The 17,181-nt window shown below is 39.0% G+C and overlaps 1 long non-coding RNA gene and 1 pseudogene across 2 annotated transcripts; one reads left to right on the top strand and one right to left on the bottom strand.

Moving 5' to 3' along the window:
- Positions 1-15,542, bottom strand: LOC111543576. 2 transcript variants are annotated; one of them, XR_002731918.2, is made up of 6 exons: positions 14,582-15,542; positions 13,832-13,995; positions 13,584-13,673; positions 6,326-6,417; positions 4,261-4,373; positions 1-2,538 (listed from the first exon to the last, which is right to left on the bottom strand). It is a non-coding gene; the product is annotated as an uncharacterized LOC111543576 (long non-coding RNA). The 2 variants fall into 2 exon arrangements; XR_002731917.3 differs by having other exon boundaries at positions 13,832-13,992; positions 14,582-15,541.
- LOC111543575 lies at positions 9,109-10,768 on the top strand (annotated as a pseudogene).
- Positions 15,543-17,181: the final 1,639 nt, after the last annotated feature.

The following is a 17,181-nucleotide window of genomic DNA, read 5'->3' as shown; positions in this document are numbered from 1 at the left end:
CACAATGGGAGCTGGAGGCTGGAGCTGTTCCTATTCGGCCATCTTGGCCCCCCTATCTTGTTTCTACTTCATTATTTCTATTTGAAAATTATTTTTACTCAAGCAGAAGGTTCTATAAGCACACGATGCTTTATCTAAAATTACTGTCATGTTGAAATATGACTGTCAAAGTTAGAATAATCCAGTATGAGAAAGAGTCTGTGCTCCTGAAGAGAAAATGGAATATTATATCATGCTAAGTACTATTAAATGATGTATCCAACACCCAAGGTTGTTAGACCAGCAAGCTTTCTCCAGATAACACTGTTTGTAAGCCTCATTCCAGCTATCTAGACAAGAAAAAGTTAGTGCCATATTTTAGTCACACTTATGAGATTAAGATCAGACTTTTAATTTATCCTTCTTTCAATCTACTCTTGCTGGATGTTGACAGAAGTAGGAGTGATTATTAACATAAACTGTAATCACTATGAGCCATTAGAAACAAAGAATCACCCAGAGCCGAATGTTAATAGCAGACTCAGAGGGCTTCCTTGGTCTATTAGTAAAATTAAGGAAAGAGGTTCCCTAAATGACCTATTGTAATGACACGACAAACTAGTCTTTGATGGGTTGGCATTTCTACAGCTCCATTACCTTCCTCTTTACTTCTGGAAAGTTACAAAACATTTTGTGCAATAAATGGTTTCTTAAAACTGGGAGACTAAGAAAAGTGGATGGATCTGCCTACACTTCCTATCTCCTTCCTTAAATGACTCCTTTTTCCACAAAAGGCATTGAAACTGAAATGGCAGATCCATTAAGAGTAAGGCTTATGGCTATCAATCTTTTGCAAATTACTTAATCAGAAGATTCCAGAGTGCTTCCCCAGTAGAACATTTTCTCCCTGTCCATCTAGTTTAACTGATGCTCTATCTGTTATAGACACAGCTAAAGTTACAGAAACAGATGAAATTTAGAATGTAATACAAGCCATGTCAACATGTGAAAGAAATAAAGTGTCATGTAAAAAAAAAATGGAAGGAAAAAAATCATTGTGCCCCACTTAGTTTAGAAAGGGTATTCAGTCACATTTATTATGCTACAAAGCTGTTTCCAAATTCCATGTTTAAAGTAACTGAAACCTCAGTTTCTAACCTAGGAAACTTAAAACCAGAGGAAATAAAAACAAATTCATGATGTTGAACCCACAAAGCTGCAAACCAATATTGGTTACTTTTCACACTCTTGACTGTCAAGACATCAGAAATACAATCTCCAGTGCCCCTCTCCTTATACCTGTCGTGTTGCCACAAAAAAGCATTGAGACAATGATTAAAACTATGAACATACATCTGTAAGATTTCTTTTTAAACTATTCGAGCACTTCAAAGCCTGAAGCCGATTACTTCTTTTTATATAGAGAAATGTATACATACTAAATAGTGAAAAACTTAGGACCCTATCTAGTGCCACAAATGGATGAAGCAATACCCTCCTTTGGCTATAATGAGTTATTTGGTGAAACACTGAATATAAAAAGGGATACTACATTTGAAATTATCTTTGTAGACAGAGAATTCTGACTCTGGAAGACCATTCTAGAAGTCATGTTCTGACTAAATAGCATGACTTTAGTTTAAAGAAACCTAATGGTATCAATAAAGAACAAACTTTAAATAGAAATTAATCTGTACCTAATCTAATTTCACTTGTGTACAACAGTCAACTCTGAGACAGTATTGGAGATAAAAGTTTACTATGATAACTTTCACAGTTTTTGCCTCTGTTCTTTAACTTGGCCTTCCCAGTACTTGCAGTCTACTATTACAAGACTACTCTCCTGGTTTTGATTACCTTCTGATAAGGATTATATCACTTTTACAAAGTCATTCTTATAGACTCTCAATCTCTTTCCCACTCTCTCATCTTAAAACTTGTATTCTCTTGATTTAAAAAATGCTGTCACTCAAAGAGGAGTTGACTGAATGGCAAAAATAATACACACACATGCATTTATGATATGATATGGAACATATGAAATGGATTGTGAAAATGGGGGAAGAATAAACTTTATTGGCCCACAGAAGGGACGAGGGAATGAGAAGGGGCTAGGGATACGAATGAATAAAAGTGGAAAAACTAAAACAGAATGATTTAAAATGTGCAAATACACTTTGCAACCTCTACCATTCAATTTAGGAATATGTATGTACAGTGAGATCCATGTAGGCTAAAGTGAGTTTCACTTTGTAGTTGATGCTACTTGTACCAGTTCTATCATTAGTAAGTCACCATTTAATTCTGTCAAAGTCAGATAAGGATCTTTCTGGTTATTACAAACAAGGTTTTCCATCCTGGGCTGCAGTCTGACCTGCCAGTGCTCAGTAGGCATGCTTGTGATGAATTCGCACACTTTCCAGTTCCCCACCTCCAATGGCGGCCAGGGTCTCCAGCCTGTTTAAGCGCTCCACGCTTCTTCCAAGAACTTCTTCTAGCCGACTGCGTAACACCTGAGCCCCTTCCAGTTCCACTTGCAGAGTTCGGTCTCTCTCAGAGCTGATTAAACATGCCACACGGAAGGAAAATGGATTAGCCATCAACTGTAGTGAGTCCATATTTGCTTCCAAAGAATGATCAATGCCACTTTGAGCCACATGACTTTGTAAAGTAATTGTTCTCCAGGACACAATAAATGAATGTAGTATTTGTGTTCACTGCTGATAGATTAGTAAGGACTGATCTTTTTTTAAAAGCTTGCCCCTTATGCTAGATTCTGAGCCAATTTCACCTAAAATTATAGCTCCTAAGACTTATCTCACACCCCTATAGCCCAAACAAGAGAAATTTTGTTATTTGACTAAAAGCTCTTGTTTCTGAAAAACTAAAACCAAGGACAAACTAAATATAAACTGGAGCAAGACTGAGCCAAGTAGAACCACTACTGGAGATATTTGTTTTCTCATTTGTTACCAAACTTGGCCGGTAGGATGGTGTGCTGAAAAGGAATCTGTTTAGGAAACACTAAAGCTCCCGAGGTTCTGTAAAAAGTAACACAATCAGCTGGTCCTATCAGACCTTTCCTCTGCCTTCATTTTCCTGGTAGAAAGAAAACATTTTTAAAGCCCAACAATAAATTACAAGAAACGGAATAGCAAAAATAATAATAAAAAAAAAATTGACGGTGGCTCACGCCTGTAATCCCAGCACTTTGGGAGGCCGAGGCGGGTGGATCACGAGGTCAGGAGATGGAGACCATCCTGGCTAACACGGTGAAATCCTGTCTCTACTAAAGATACAAAAAATTAGCTGGGCTTAGTGGCGGACGCCTGTAGTCCCAGCTACTCGGGAGGCTGAGGCAGGAGAATGGCACGAACCCAGGAGGCAGAGCTTGCAGTGAGCAGAAATCGCGCTGCTGCACTCCAGCCTGGGTGACAGAGCGAGACTCCGTCTCAAAAAAAAAAAAAAAAAATTGAAAAAGTAAAAAGGGCTAGTAGCGAAGGCAAAATGAGGGGGGAAAAAATGAAGAGAATATAAAATGATCCAGAGAGGTATCATATATGTGACCAAAAATCAAGATGTAGAAGAAAATATATTCATCATGATAGTTATCAGTGGTCCCAGGATGATTTAGCCATCCCAATTAATATATTTTCTTCAATGATATTAAAATGAATATCAGTGTCCATTATAGCCTTACTTTTTCTTTTCTTTCTTTTTTTTTTTTTTTTTTTGAGACAAAGTCTCGCTCTGTCGCCCAGGATGGAGTGCAATGGTACAATCTCGGCTCACTGCAACCTCTGTCTCCCGGGTTCAAGTGATTCTCCTGCCTCAGCCTCCTAAGTAGCTGGGACTACAGGTGCACACTACCTCATCCAGCTAATTTTTGTATTTGTAGTAGAGACAGGGTATACCCTTATGTTTATAATAGAACAGCTTTTAACAGGACATGGATCACAGAAAAGAAATGAACATACATTGAGTGCTTACTATATGCAAGGCATTGTTTTAGACACCAAAGCTGTCTTCTTATTTAATCTCTGCAATAGCTGTGCGAAACAGGCACTATTCCCGACTTAAGATTTTGACACTGAGGCTCAGAGCAATCCATAAAACAAATGACAAAGTGGGTAGCCCTGGTAATTGTCCCTGTTTTTTCTTCCCTCTTCAGTATCATAAGCATCTGCACTTAATGAAGAATAAAAGGCATAAAAAGAATACAGTAGTAAAAGAAATAAAAATATCGATAAAGATTAAAAGAAAAAACAGCCAGTCTCTTACCTCTCTGGATGGACATGGAACTTCACCAGACTGCTATACAGCTGTCTCTCTGCTTGTAAGGCCTCACTGAGTTGACTCCATTCATCTACTAGTCCTTCTACCATCAGCAGCAACTGAGAAAAGAAGAAAGAAGCAATACGCAAATGGCACAGTGAGACGTGAAGCCACAGTTAATCCTGAGAAACAAGAAAATGCATTAGCATGTACGCGGACTGAAAAAGCCCACTATCTTAGTACTTAAGCTTTTCATACTATTTTATAGTTTTCAAATCAATGCCATATTATCTTTTTTTTAATCTTTAAAACCCTGTAAGGTGGAATTCAAACTAGGCTGTAATGTCTTTCCTGTAGATACCACATATCCATACAGTCTTTATGGTAAGGACAAGTTATTTTAAAGAAACCTTTTAAAGGAATTTAGCAATAGTTAAATATCACCCACTCAAAATACCCATTCACAGGCATTTCAATTTCATGATCCTGAAAACAGGACAGAACCAAAAAGTAGTATTACTCTGGATTTGACAAATGTGAGAAAACAGGAAGAGGATGTGGAAACTAAAATATCTGATATGAATAATCAGATAACGGCTAAGGTAAAACCGCAAAAAGGAAGGGAGACTAGGGAATTTTTAAAACTGGTGTTTCTTAAATGCCACACATTCTCATATCCTGAAAACTAACTGAGTCATAAAACATGAGTCTGTTTGTAAGCAGAAATATGGTAATGAAATCAAAAGATAAAATATGATAATTCCATCACAAATACAAACACAGGTTTTATATTATAGATCTAGCTATGGCAAAAGGTAGAAAAAACCTAAGGAGCTATTTGGACTAGCTAGTTAAACTGAATTCAGGAAGCCATGACACTGACTGATCTTCTAAAAGAGATGCCAACATAGTAACAAACAAGCTTTCAGTTTCAGTCTGTAACTCTGCATTGCGGTCCTAGCATTTCTTCAACATCATAGTTGAGTATGCAGCTAGCTGTGGAGGAAATGCAGGGGGAAGGGAATCTCTAAGGCTGAAAGGCCTCTTCTAAAAAAATTGATGAGAACTTTATGCTAGAGAGAGTTAAAGCGTAAGGTGGGAAAAATGTGCTCTAGGAAATGACTCTTCCTAGGAAGTATGTGAAGTCACAAAAGGTTTGAGTTTGAATCATAGCTCTGGCATTTATTAGTTACATGACTATTCTCCACCCCCATTTTAAAAGAGAACTCAGTGTTTCAGCTTCTTCGTCTATAATAATTGGGCTGACACCACTTTGTGTAGAGTTGTGAGCATTAGTGCTAATTTAAATACCTAGCACATGAATACTTGAAAAACATTGATTATACTCAAACTTCTCGTTTCATGTTTCTCAAACTAATTTCATGGGTCTAATGTCATAACTCTAAGCAGCAATCACATAACTAAATCACATAACTAAAATCACATAACTAAAAAAGCACTTTTTTCACTAGTGCTTTACAATTATTATTATTATTAGTGGTAGTAGTAGTATCTTGGAGGCAGACTTTTGCTCTTGTTGCCCAGGCTGGAGTGTGATGGCACCATCTCAGCTCACTGCAACCTCCGCCTCCCAGGTTCAAGCGATTCTCCTGCTTCAGGCTCCTGAGTAGCTGGGATTACAGGCGCCACTGCACCCAGCTAATTTTCGTATTTTTAGTAGAGACGGGGTTTCGTCATATTGGTCAGGCTGGTCTCAAACTCCTGACCTCAAGTGATCTGCCCACCTCAGCCTCCCAAAGTGCTGGGATTATAGGCATGAGCCACCGCACCCGGCCTTTACAATTATTTTATTCCATTTAGCAACGGGGAGAGAGGGTTACGTTTTTCCAGCACTTAATAAGTTTTAATGGTCCCAATCTAAAAACAGGAGCATCTTTTTGAGATAATGTATATATAAAATAACTTACATTTTTCTCCAAAAAGAAAAAAGTCATACCCGGCATTTGGACTCAGATATTATACTTAGAAAATTATAAGCTTTTAAATATAAACTATTTTGAAAGAAAAAATAATAGGGATTTAGAAATTAAGACTTGACTAGAAAACTCACTTGACTTTTTCTTTCTTTTTTAGCCATAAGTTCAAATTCCGCTTTGGCATTACTCAGTTCTTTTTCCAGCCCTGCAACTGTGTCCAAGTCTCCTAAGATGAAAATACAGCACTAGTTTTAATTGCTATTAACATAATGTGGTATCTGCTGCCTCCTCTGAGTAATTTACAGAGGACACATTCCAATAATAAGAAAAAAGAAAACATACAGACAGGTTGTTCTTTGTAGCATTATTTATAATAGCAAGATATTGCAATCATCCTAGACGCTGTAAAGAAAAGATTGAATAAAACATATTCACAGATGGCACTATATACTGCTGTAAAAAAAGAATAAGGATGATCTTTATGAACTTCTATGAAGTGATTTTGAGATTCTAAGAATATGTTAAGTAAAACAAGCTATGTGCTTAAGAATACATCTAAGGTAGTAGGTTTTCTATTAGGAAAAAGGGGAAATGAGAATGTACATATATACATCACATATACACAGATGATTCATTTGCTTATTTTTGCAAAAAGATATATAGGAAGAATAACCCAGAAATGAAACTGATTACCTTCAGGAGACGAGTGGAAATAGGAGAGAAGGGATAGGGCAATATGGGACATCTGAGTATATCATTTTATATACTGGAGTTTTGAACTGTGTAAATGTTTAATTTTTAATGTCAGCTTGACAATAAGTCAGCTTGACAATTAATGGGAGAGAAAATGTCTAAAATTGAATACTAATATAAATAAATAAATATATATAGCAAATAAATAAAACCACCCAGAAGATACTAAAAAATTAATCCAAATAATTTTTGAACTCACTACTCTAACTGAACACTGTCAGTGCAAAATATCCTAAGGATAAAAAGAATGACAAAAAAATCTTAAACATTACTTAATACATTTATTGTTGATGGTGGTATTTATGTAACAATTCTGAAACTACTTTTGCATATTATAGTATTCTGCAAATGTGTAAATATTTTGAAACATACTGATGCTCTAAGTAACCAGGGCTCTCAAGGAGATACAAATACGAAATGAGGGAAAAAAGAACCTATATTGTTAAATTGGAATTACAGAAATCAGTATCAAATCTTCATATGTATACAAATACACACACATATACTTAAAAATATTCATTGCTAGCTCTGTTCACTTAAAAGGGCCTAGAAGCAAAAGGCATTCATGTAGCAATGAACACATCTTGTGCCCAGATCATAGTTTCTGAATGCCATTACCCACCAAAAGGAACCAGGGAGCTCTTTAGGATAATGGCTGATTCTGGGACTGAGGCAGGTAAAGCAAAAGGTAATCATAGAACATCTTACTGTGCCAGAAACTATGAAACGATGCTAAAAAAAAAAAAAAAAAAAAAAAAAAAAAAAAACTGATGGGGATATGGCAAAGCTTGATGAGGTTCCCAATGACCAAATATGGGTTAATTTGAGCATTAAAGGAAATAATGACCAAAATCAATAATACAATGATTTTTAAAACTCCATATTGATAAAAACAAATGGGGTATAGAGATAGGGAAAGGACAGCTCTTCTTTATAAATAATACTCACAAATAAAGAAGAAATTTTACAAACAGAAAATCATATATATATATATATATATTTTTTTTTTTTTTTTTGAGATTGAGTCTTGCTATGTCATCCAGGCTGGAGTGCGGGGGGTGGGACGGGGAATCTCTCCGCTTTCCAAGTTCAAGCGATTCTCCTGCCTCAGCCTCCTGAGTAGCTAGAATTATAGGCATGCACCACCAAGCCCGACTAATTTTTGTATTTTTTAGTAGAGTCAGGGTTTCACCATGTTGGCCAGGCTGGTCTCAAACTCCTGAGCTCCAGTGATTTGCCCACCTCGGTCTCCCAAAGTGCTGGGATTAAAGGCATGAGCCACCCCGCCCAACCCTGAAAATCACTATTTTTAAACTACCAATATAGTTTAAATTCAGCCAGCAGATCACTTATATACTAAGGGTGAAATAAACCTTTTACAACAGAGAGATTTGACAGCTACAACTTTAACCAAATGACTAAATTTAATACCACCAAGGATGATACAAGCTGATTATCACGCACTGATGTGATGCACTAAAAAAGACGTCATCCAGTCCAAGCGCAGTGGCTCACCCTTGTAATCCCAGCACTTTAGGAGGCTGAGGTAGGTGGATCACTTGAGGCTAGGAGTTCCAGACCAGCCTGGCCAACATGGCAAAACCCTGTCTCTAAGAAAAAATACAAAAAAATTAGCCAGGCATGGTGGCGCATGCCTGTAGTCCCAGTTACTTGGGAGACTGAGGCAGGAAGATCGCTTGACACCGGGAGGCAGGCAGGTATGCAGGCAGGCCGGCCAGATGGAAGGAAGGAAGGGAGGAAGGGAGGAGGGGAGGAAGGGAGGAAAGGAGGAAGGGAGTAAAGAAGGAAGGAAGGAAGGAGGGAGGGAGGGAAGGAAGGAAGAAAGGAAGGAAGGAAGGAAGCCATCCATATGGTATTCCTGCCAAAAATATTTAACTCAAATCTAACCATGAGGAAACAATCACAGCTAAATTGAGGAATATTAGCTGGCCTGGATTCTTCAAAAATGCCAGTCTCAGCCTCTGCCCCCAGGCGGGCTGGGCCTGCAGCGGTGAGGGGAGCCAGGCTGAGGGTGGGAGTTGGTGGCGGGCAGGCGGAGGGCGGGGAGAGGTGGAGGAGGAGGAGGAGAGATGAGGGCAGCAGAGGAGGTGAGGAGTGCCGGGTACCAGGCTAGGGAAGCCGCGGGCTCTCAGGGAAGGGACAGATGATGAACAAGCTTTACATCAGGAACCTGAGCCCCATGGTCACCACCGACCACCTCTGGCAGCTCTTTGGGGAGAGGATGCTGCCCCCCATGGGACAGGTCCTGCTCAAGTCTGGCTACACCTGTGTGGACTACCCCGACCAGAACTGGGCCATCTGAGCCATCGAGACCCTCTCGTGTAAAGTGAAATTGCATGGGAAAATCATGGAAGTTGATTACTCAGTCTCTGAAAAGCTAAGGAGCAGGAAAATTCAGATTTGAAACATCCCTCCTCACCTGCAGTGGGAGGTGTTGGATGGACTTTTGGCTCAATATGGAACAGTGGAGAATGTGGAACAAGTCAACACAGACACAGAAACCGCTGTTGTCAATGTCACATATGCAACAAGAGAAGAAAATAAACATGGAGAAGCTAAGCGGGCATCAGTGTGAGAACTACTCCTTCAAGATTTCCTACATTCTGGATGAAGAGGTGAGCTCCCCTTTGTCCCCTCAGCGAGCCCAGTGTGGGGACCACTCTTCCCAGGGAGCAAGGCCATGCCCCTGGGGGCGCTTCTCAGGCCAGACAGATTGATTTCCTGTTGAGGATCCTGGTCCCCACCCAGTTTGTTGGTGCCATCATCGGAAAGGAGGGCTTGACCTTTATGGTCAAGCAGACCCAGTCCCAGGTAGACATCCATAGAAAAGAGAATCTGGAGCTGCAGAGAAGCCTGTCACCATCCATGCCACCCCAGGGGGGACTTCTGAAGCATGCCGCATGATTCCTGAAATCATGCAGAAAGAGGCAGACGAGACCAAACTAGCTGAAGAGATTCCTCTGAAAATCTTTGCCCACAATGGCTTGGTTGGAAGACTGACTGGAAAAGAAGGCAGGAATTTGAAGAAAATTGAACATGAAACAGGGACCAAGATAGCAATCTCATCTTTGTAGGATTTGAGCATATACAACCCGGAAAGAACCACCACTGTGAAGGGCACAATTGAGGCCTGTGCCAGTGCTGAGATAGAGATTATGAAGCAGCTGCGTGAGGCCTTTGAAAATGATATGTTGGCTGTTAATACCCACTCCGGATACTTCTCCAGCCTGTACCCCCATCACCAGTTTGGCCCGTTCTCGCATCATCACTGTTATCCAGAGGAGGAGATTGTGAATCTCTTCATCCCAACCCAGGCTGTGGGCGCCATCATCGGGAAGAAGGGGGCACACATCAAACAGCTGGCGAGATTTGCCGGAGCCTCCATCAAGATTGCCCTTGCGGAAGGCCCAGACCTCAGCGAAAGGATGGTCATCATCACCCGGCCACCGGAAGCCCAGCTCTAGGTCCAGGGACGGATCTTTGGGAAACTGAAAGAATAAAACTACTTTAACCCCAAAGAAGAAGTGAAGCTGGAAGCCCATGTCAGAGTGCCCTCTTCCACAGCTAGCCGGGTGACTGGCAAAGGTGGCAAGACCGTGAATGAACTGCAGAACTTAACCAGTGCAGAAGTCATCATGCCTAGTGACGGAAAGCCAGATGAAAATGCAGAAGTGATGGTCAGAATTATTGGATACTTCTTTGCTAGCCAGACTGCACAGCGCAAGATCAGGGAAACTGTACAACAGGTGAAGCAGCAGGAACAGAAATATCCTCAGGGAGTCGGGTTACAGTGCAGCAAGTGAGACTCCCACAGGCACCAGCAAAACAACAGATGAATGGAGCCCTTCCAACACCTGACAGAATGAGACCAAACACAACCAGCCAGATCGGGAGCGAACCAAGGACCATCTGAGGAATGAGAAGTCTGCGGAGGTGGCCAGGGACTCTGCAGAGGCCCTGAGAATCTCAGGGGCCGAGGAGGGGTGGGGAAGGTCAGTCAGGTTTGCCAGAACAACGGGTCCCGCCTCCCACCCCTCAGGGTTTCTGCAGGCTTCAGTCATCCACTTCACCATCCATTTGGATCTCTTCTTAACTCCCACGACGCTATCCCTTTTAGTTGAACTAACATAGGTGAACGTGTTCAGAGCCAAGGAACATGTACACCCTTTTCTTGTGGCAAATTGTCTCTGTACATGTGTGTACATATTAGAAGGGGAAGATATTAAGATATGTGGTCTGTGGGTTACACAGGGTGACTGCAGCGGTAATATATTTTAGAAATAATATATCAAATAACTAACTCCAATTTTTAATCAATCATTATTTTTTTTTTTTCTTTCTAAGGAGAAAGCAGGCTTTTCTAGACTTTAAAGAATAAAGTCTTTCTTTGGGAGGTCTCACAGTGTGGAGAGGAGCTTTGAGGCCACCCACACAAAATTCACCCAGAGGGAAATCTCGTCGGAAGGACACTCACGCAGTTCTGGATCGCCTGTGTATGTCAATAGAAGGGATACCGTCTCCTTGAAGAGGAAACTCTGTCATTCCTCATGCCTGTCTAGGTCATACACCCATTTCTCTGCTTCACAGGTTTTAAACTGGATTTTTGCATACTGCTATATAATTCTCTGTCTCTCTCTGTTTATCTCTCCCCTCCCTCCCCTCCCCTTCTTCTCCATCTCCATTCTTTTGAATTCCTTCATCCCTCCATCTCAATCCCATATCTACGCACCGCACCCCCTACCAGGCAAAGCAGTGGGCCGAATATCACATCACACGAAAGGAACAAAAGCGAAACACACAAACCAGCCTCAACTTACACTTGGTTACTCAAAAGAACAAGAGTCAATGGTACTTTTCCTCGCGTTTTGGAAAAGGAAAATAGGAACCCATCAAACCAACCAATCAACCACACAAAGAAAAATTTCCACAGTGAAAGAATGTATTTTGTCTTTTTGCATTTTGGTGTATAAGCCATCAATATTCAGCAAAATGATTTCTTTCTTTAAAAAAAAAAATGTGGAGGAAAGCAGAAATTTACCAAGGTTGTTGGCCCAGGGCATTAAATTTACAGATTTTTTAAATGAGAAAAACACACAGAAAAAGCTACCTCAGGTGTTTTTTACTTCAGCACCTTGCTGTTGTGTTTCCCTTAGAGATTTTCTAAAACTGATAGTCAGAGCATTTAAAAAATTTTTTTAATAAAAATGAGTTGGAAAAGAAATAAGATATCAACTGCCAGCCTGGAGAAGGTGAGAGTCCAAGTATGCAAGAGCTGTTCTGAATTGTCTTCTGCTAGCCAAGAACCTATATGGCCTTCTTTTGAACAAACCTTGAAAATGTTTATTTAAAAAAAAAAAGACAAAGAAAAACAGAGAGAGATAATATTGGAGATGTCCTGAATTTTAATAGAGTACGCGCCATTAGGGCTTTTGCGCTAAAGGATGAACATGTACTGGTTTCTGTGAATAAGTCATTATACCACTAGACTGCAATGTCAATTTCCTCTACTGCAAACAGTATTCTGTGACCAAAAAAAAAAAAAAAATATATATATATATATATATATATCCAACTAACAAGAAAAAAAAAATGCCAATCTCACTAAAGAGAAAAAAAAGCTAGACAATTGTTCTAGATTAGTGACTAAGAGACATGACAACTAAGCACCTGGGTTGGGGGAAACCAAAGTAGCTATACAGAACATTATTGGGACAACAGGAACTCTGAATGTGGACTGTATATTAGATACTAAGCCTATCCAAGGTTAAATTTCCTGAGTGTGATAATTATATTGTAGCTATGTAGGAGAACACGCTTGTTCTTAGGCAATACTTACTGGAGTATTCAGGAATAAAGTGTCATGATTTCTGTAAGAATTCTCCAATGGTTCAGAAAATACATTACAACTACAAATGTGTGTGTAACAGAAAGAAAAAAGGCAAATGTGGCAGAATGTTAATAACTGGTAAGTCTGAATAAAAATGTCTATGAGTATTCACTGTACTATTTTTGCCACTTTTCTGTAGGTTTGAAATTTCAAAAATAAAAAACTTTAGGGAAAAGTACACTTTTTAAAAAAGGCAAATAAAGAATAAATAAAACAAATCCAACATTCTTTTATTCTTTGATTAGTATAAAGTTTTCCTACTAGAGAATGACTACTTGTAAGACTTTTCTAAACCATCCCCTGAATGGGGCTAGGCTTGGCAAATAACTCAATGTACACTGCCTACCCTTCCTAACAGTTTAATGTAGGTGATGTCAAGTTACAGTGAGTGGCCCCAGACTTGAAAGATACCCAGGAAAAGGTGTCAGCTCATGGCCCTGCGGGGCAGGAATGGAACCACTACCTCCTGCATTTCTGAATCCCTGCAAAACTATATGAAAAGGAGAGTAAGAATAGAGTTTCTCTGGGTCAAATTGTGAACCCAAAGCAATAAACCTCGACTCAACATAAGGTAAGGACAGTTCTTCAGCCTTTCAGAGGAATTCCAAACTTATTTGTTCCATTAAGGTAGGAAGAGAAAAGAGTCTTGTCCAAACCTATTAATAGAGATTACTAGAAGGAAAAACAAGAGATAAACAGAGTCCCTTAATGAAATGAAATTTGATACTTACCTAATGTGGATCTGGGTATGCTGGCATCCTATTTGGCAGTCAATGAAGTGCTACCATCTCTGGAAGGTATCTGCATTGAACCCTAAAAAACTGGAAAAGTCGGGGGACTTAGGAAGATGCAGGAACTATGATCACAATGACAATACTGAGAATATTCTGAGATTCTGGTATTAAAATGATCAAACTTAAACCTCAAATGTAAAAAGGAAATGTAATCAGCATGAATTATCTAAGTCTATAGTTCTTACTTGATCAGTCTTTTCTACAAAAGCAGGGGCCAATGTAGGTAACTCCAGCTTGTTGGTTAGAGATGGGTACTTGGGACATCAGGGAGTCTCTCCCTCCTAAATATTGGCGCAGGGCCTGTAATTCTGAATTTCTTTCCATTAAGGCTTGCACCATCTTCTCTCTTCTCAAAAAAAAAAAAAAAAAAAAGGAATTTACTTCTTAAATATTGTGAAATTAATATACCCCATACTATTATGAGATTATTCTCACCATGGCCTCTGAAAAATGCAATCTTTTTTTCCTCTTAAGATAACTCAGATTTTAAATGATCAGATTATTAGGGAAAAGAAAATGTATGTAATGAAGTTAATGGATATATGTATTGTTTAGGCACCCTTCCAAATGCAAGGTTTTCAAGAAATTTTTCATACTTTGATGATTAATGTAAAACTGTGGTCTAAAGCCAGGTGCAGCGGCTCACACCTAATAATCCCAGCACTTTGGGAAGCCAAGGCAGGATGATTGCTTGAGCCCAGGAGTTTGAGACCAGCCTGTTGTGCAGGCTGCACAACACAGCGAGACCCCCCACCTCTAAATAAGTAAGTAAATAAATAAAACTGTGGTCTAGGTAATAAATAGAAGGAAAGAAACTAACAGAGTTGACTGTAAAATATATAAATATACACACATCTATAGTCTGCACACGCTTCCTATTTGCAGACTATAAATGCACTACATGATACTTTTCTGATCTGTGCATTAATCCTTACTTGGCTTTCCTGCTCCCTGGTGCTCATAGACTGAAGCAGGCTTTGAATCTCCATTTCATCTTCCACCACTAGTTTGTTTCAATCACTTAGAAGGTCCTGCAGCATCCTTTCCTTTCGCTGTAGATGCTGGCACAGCTCCTCTGCTATCTCACCCTGCCCTGGTCCAAGTTTGCACAGCAATGTTGTACTAAGATCCCAATGCAGAAGGGACACTGTAAGTTTCCAGAGGAAAGAACTGCCTCTACTAAATATCAAAGGGCTTGTAAGAATCTATCATAGAAGAAGGAGGTGTGAGATTCTTGAGAATAAATATCACCTTTTACTCATTTTTGTTTTACCAGATCTAGCACAGGCCTGGAACACAGAAGTCTCTAAATACATGTCCCAGGAATGAATACAAACAATATAGAAGACTATCTCTAGTGGCCACTTACATACATATTGTTTTCTGAAATAAGTCTTTTTCCTATTTGTTTGGGGCATGTAACAATTAATGTTAGATGAGGATAAATGGACACTCCGTTCATTTATTTGTTTTCTCCCCAGTGTAACTTTATAGGAGGAAGCATAAAACGAATTGTTGAAAGGAATACTAAACACTGTATTTGCTATCATAGTGATGGTTTCTATTTCTGTACTAACCGCCAGGCATATGGTGGAGGAAACGGAGGAGCCATACTGCCTACGTTGATACTGGATCTGCTACTTATTAGCTGTGTTAGCTTGGACAAGTTACTTAGCTTCAGAAGTCTGTTTCCTCCTCTACAAAACAGGGATAATAGAATGTGCCTCATGGCCTTGTGAGGGTTCAATGAGTGAATATCCATTGAGATCTGAAAACAGCACCTGCCCCAGCATGAACACTGTAACTAATAAAGGCTAATAGCTGCCAGACGGAAGAGGCAATGCTTAGGTCTCATTCATTCTCACATAACTTCTTTGAGGAAGTTAATTGCCAACTTAAGTTTCTAGATGTGGAAAAAAAAAAAAAAAGAAATCCCAGTGAAAGTCAATGACTTGCCCAGGCACTTAATCGCTTGTACCTGGAGAATCGCTTGTACCTGGGAGGCAGAGGTTGCAGTGAGCTGAGATGACACCATTGCACTCCAGCCTGGGCAACGAGAGTGAAACTCCATCCCAAAAAATAAAATAAAATAATATCAAGCAACCAAAGAAGCAGGGAAACAAGATACATAGTGAAGAATCTAATCATCCAGTTGAAATTGACACACATGTTGGAAATAGCAGAAAAGGACATTAGAGCAGTTATAATTGTATTTTAACTAAATGGAGAGGTTAAAGATTTTTTAAATATCAAATTCTGTAGATAAAAACTATGATTTACAGTCCGAAATGGAAGAAGGCACTGGATTAAACATTGCAGAAGAGAAGATTATTGAACTAGAAGGAAAAGAAGTTCAAACATAAATGAAACACACAGTAACAAATGACTTGAAAACATAAAAGGACCATCAACATAAAAACTTTAAATACCCTAGTATAGGGCTAAATGGAATCCCTGAAGGGCGTGTAGTGGAGAATAGAGACAAAAATATTTAAAACATACTGGATGAAAGATTAAAGGAGCTTCATGGAAACCATAAACTTCAAATATTACAGAAATATGATTATCCTAAGAAGAAGAAACATGAAGAAAACTTCACCAAGGAACATCTTAATCAAATCCACCAAAACTAGTGATAAAAAGGAAATCCTAAAAGGAATAAAAGGGGAAAGAACATGTTACATACAGAGGACTGAATATAAGGATAGTATAAGATTTCTCATGGGAATATTCTGGCCAAGATTCTCTTTTCAAAACAATTCTGAGTCCAGTCAACGGACAGTTACACTACATCATCAAGGTTCACATTTGTGTTCCATAATTGGGTGAAACGTTAGCATGAAAAAACAGGTATAACTGAAGACATGTCTCAGACTGAACAAACCTAATCCTCTATATAGCACACAAAGAAGAACCAGATTTTAGCAATGCTACTTCTTATCTTCTTTAACTAACTAAGAAATTTAAGAAATATACACCACAGTATGACTGATGTTTTTTAGTATATGGGTTATTAACTATAAGTTAAAAGCTGGGGGACATCATCTACCAAAAACAGTAACTATAGCTTTGGAATATCTGAATCCTCTGTATCTATATTTAGATGAGTAGTTGGCAAACTATGGCCTGGCAGCCACCTGCTTTTACAAATTAAGTTTTATTACAGCATGGTCATGCTCGTTTGTTTATATATTGCCTATTACTACTTTTTTCTACAACAGCAGGGGTGAGTCGTTGCAATAGAAACTTTCTGGTCCACAGAAGCCTAAAATATTTACTATCTGTCCCTTTACAGAAGAAAGTCTGCCAACCCCTGCTTAAATAGCAGTGAAAGATGCAGGTTGTGATAATAAAATTTAATAATCATTATGTAAAATAATACTTGTCTATTCTGTATAGTTATAGGATCTATATCTAGCTCATCCAAAAAAAGGTTTAGATTATTAAAGTTTAAAAGTAGGAGAATCAGAACATACTTCTATTTTACTATAATACATGTTATTCATTGTTCTATCAAGAGACCATTATTATCAAC

This window comes from Piliocolobus tephrosceles, chromosome 1, assembly GCF_002776525.5.
Source record: "Piliocolobus tephrosceles isolate RC106 chromosome 1, ASM277652v3, whole genome shotgun sequence".
In the NCBI taxonomy this organism is placed as follows: Eukaryota; Metazoa; Chordata; class Mammalia; order Primates; family Cercopithecidae; genus Piliocolobus; species Piliocolobus tephrosceles.
The sequence above is the reverse complement of the archived record's forward strand: the minus strand, read 5'-3'. Positions and strand labels throughout refer to the sequence as shown.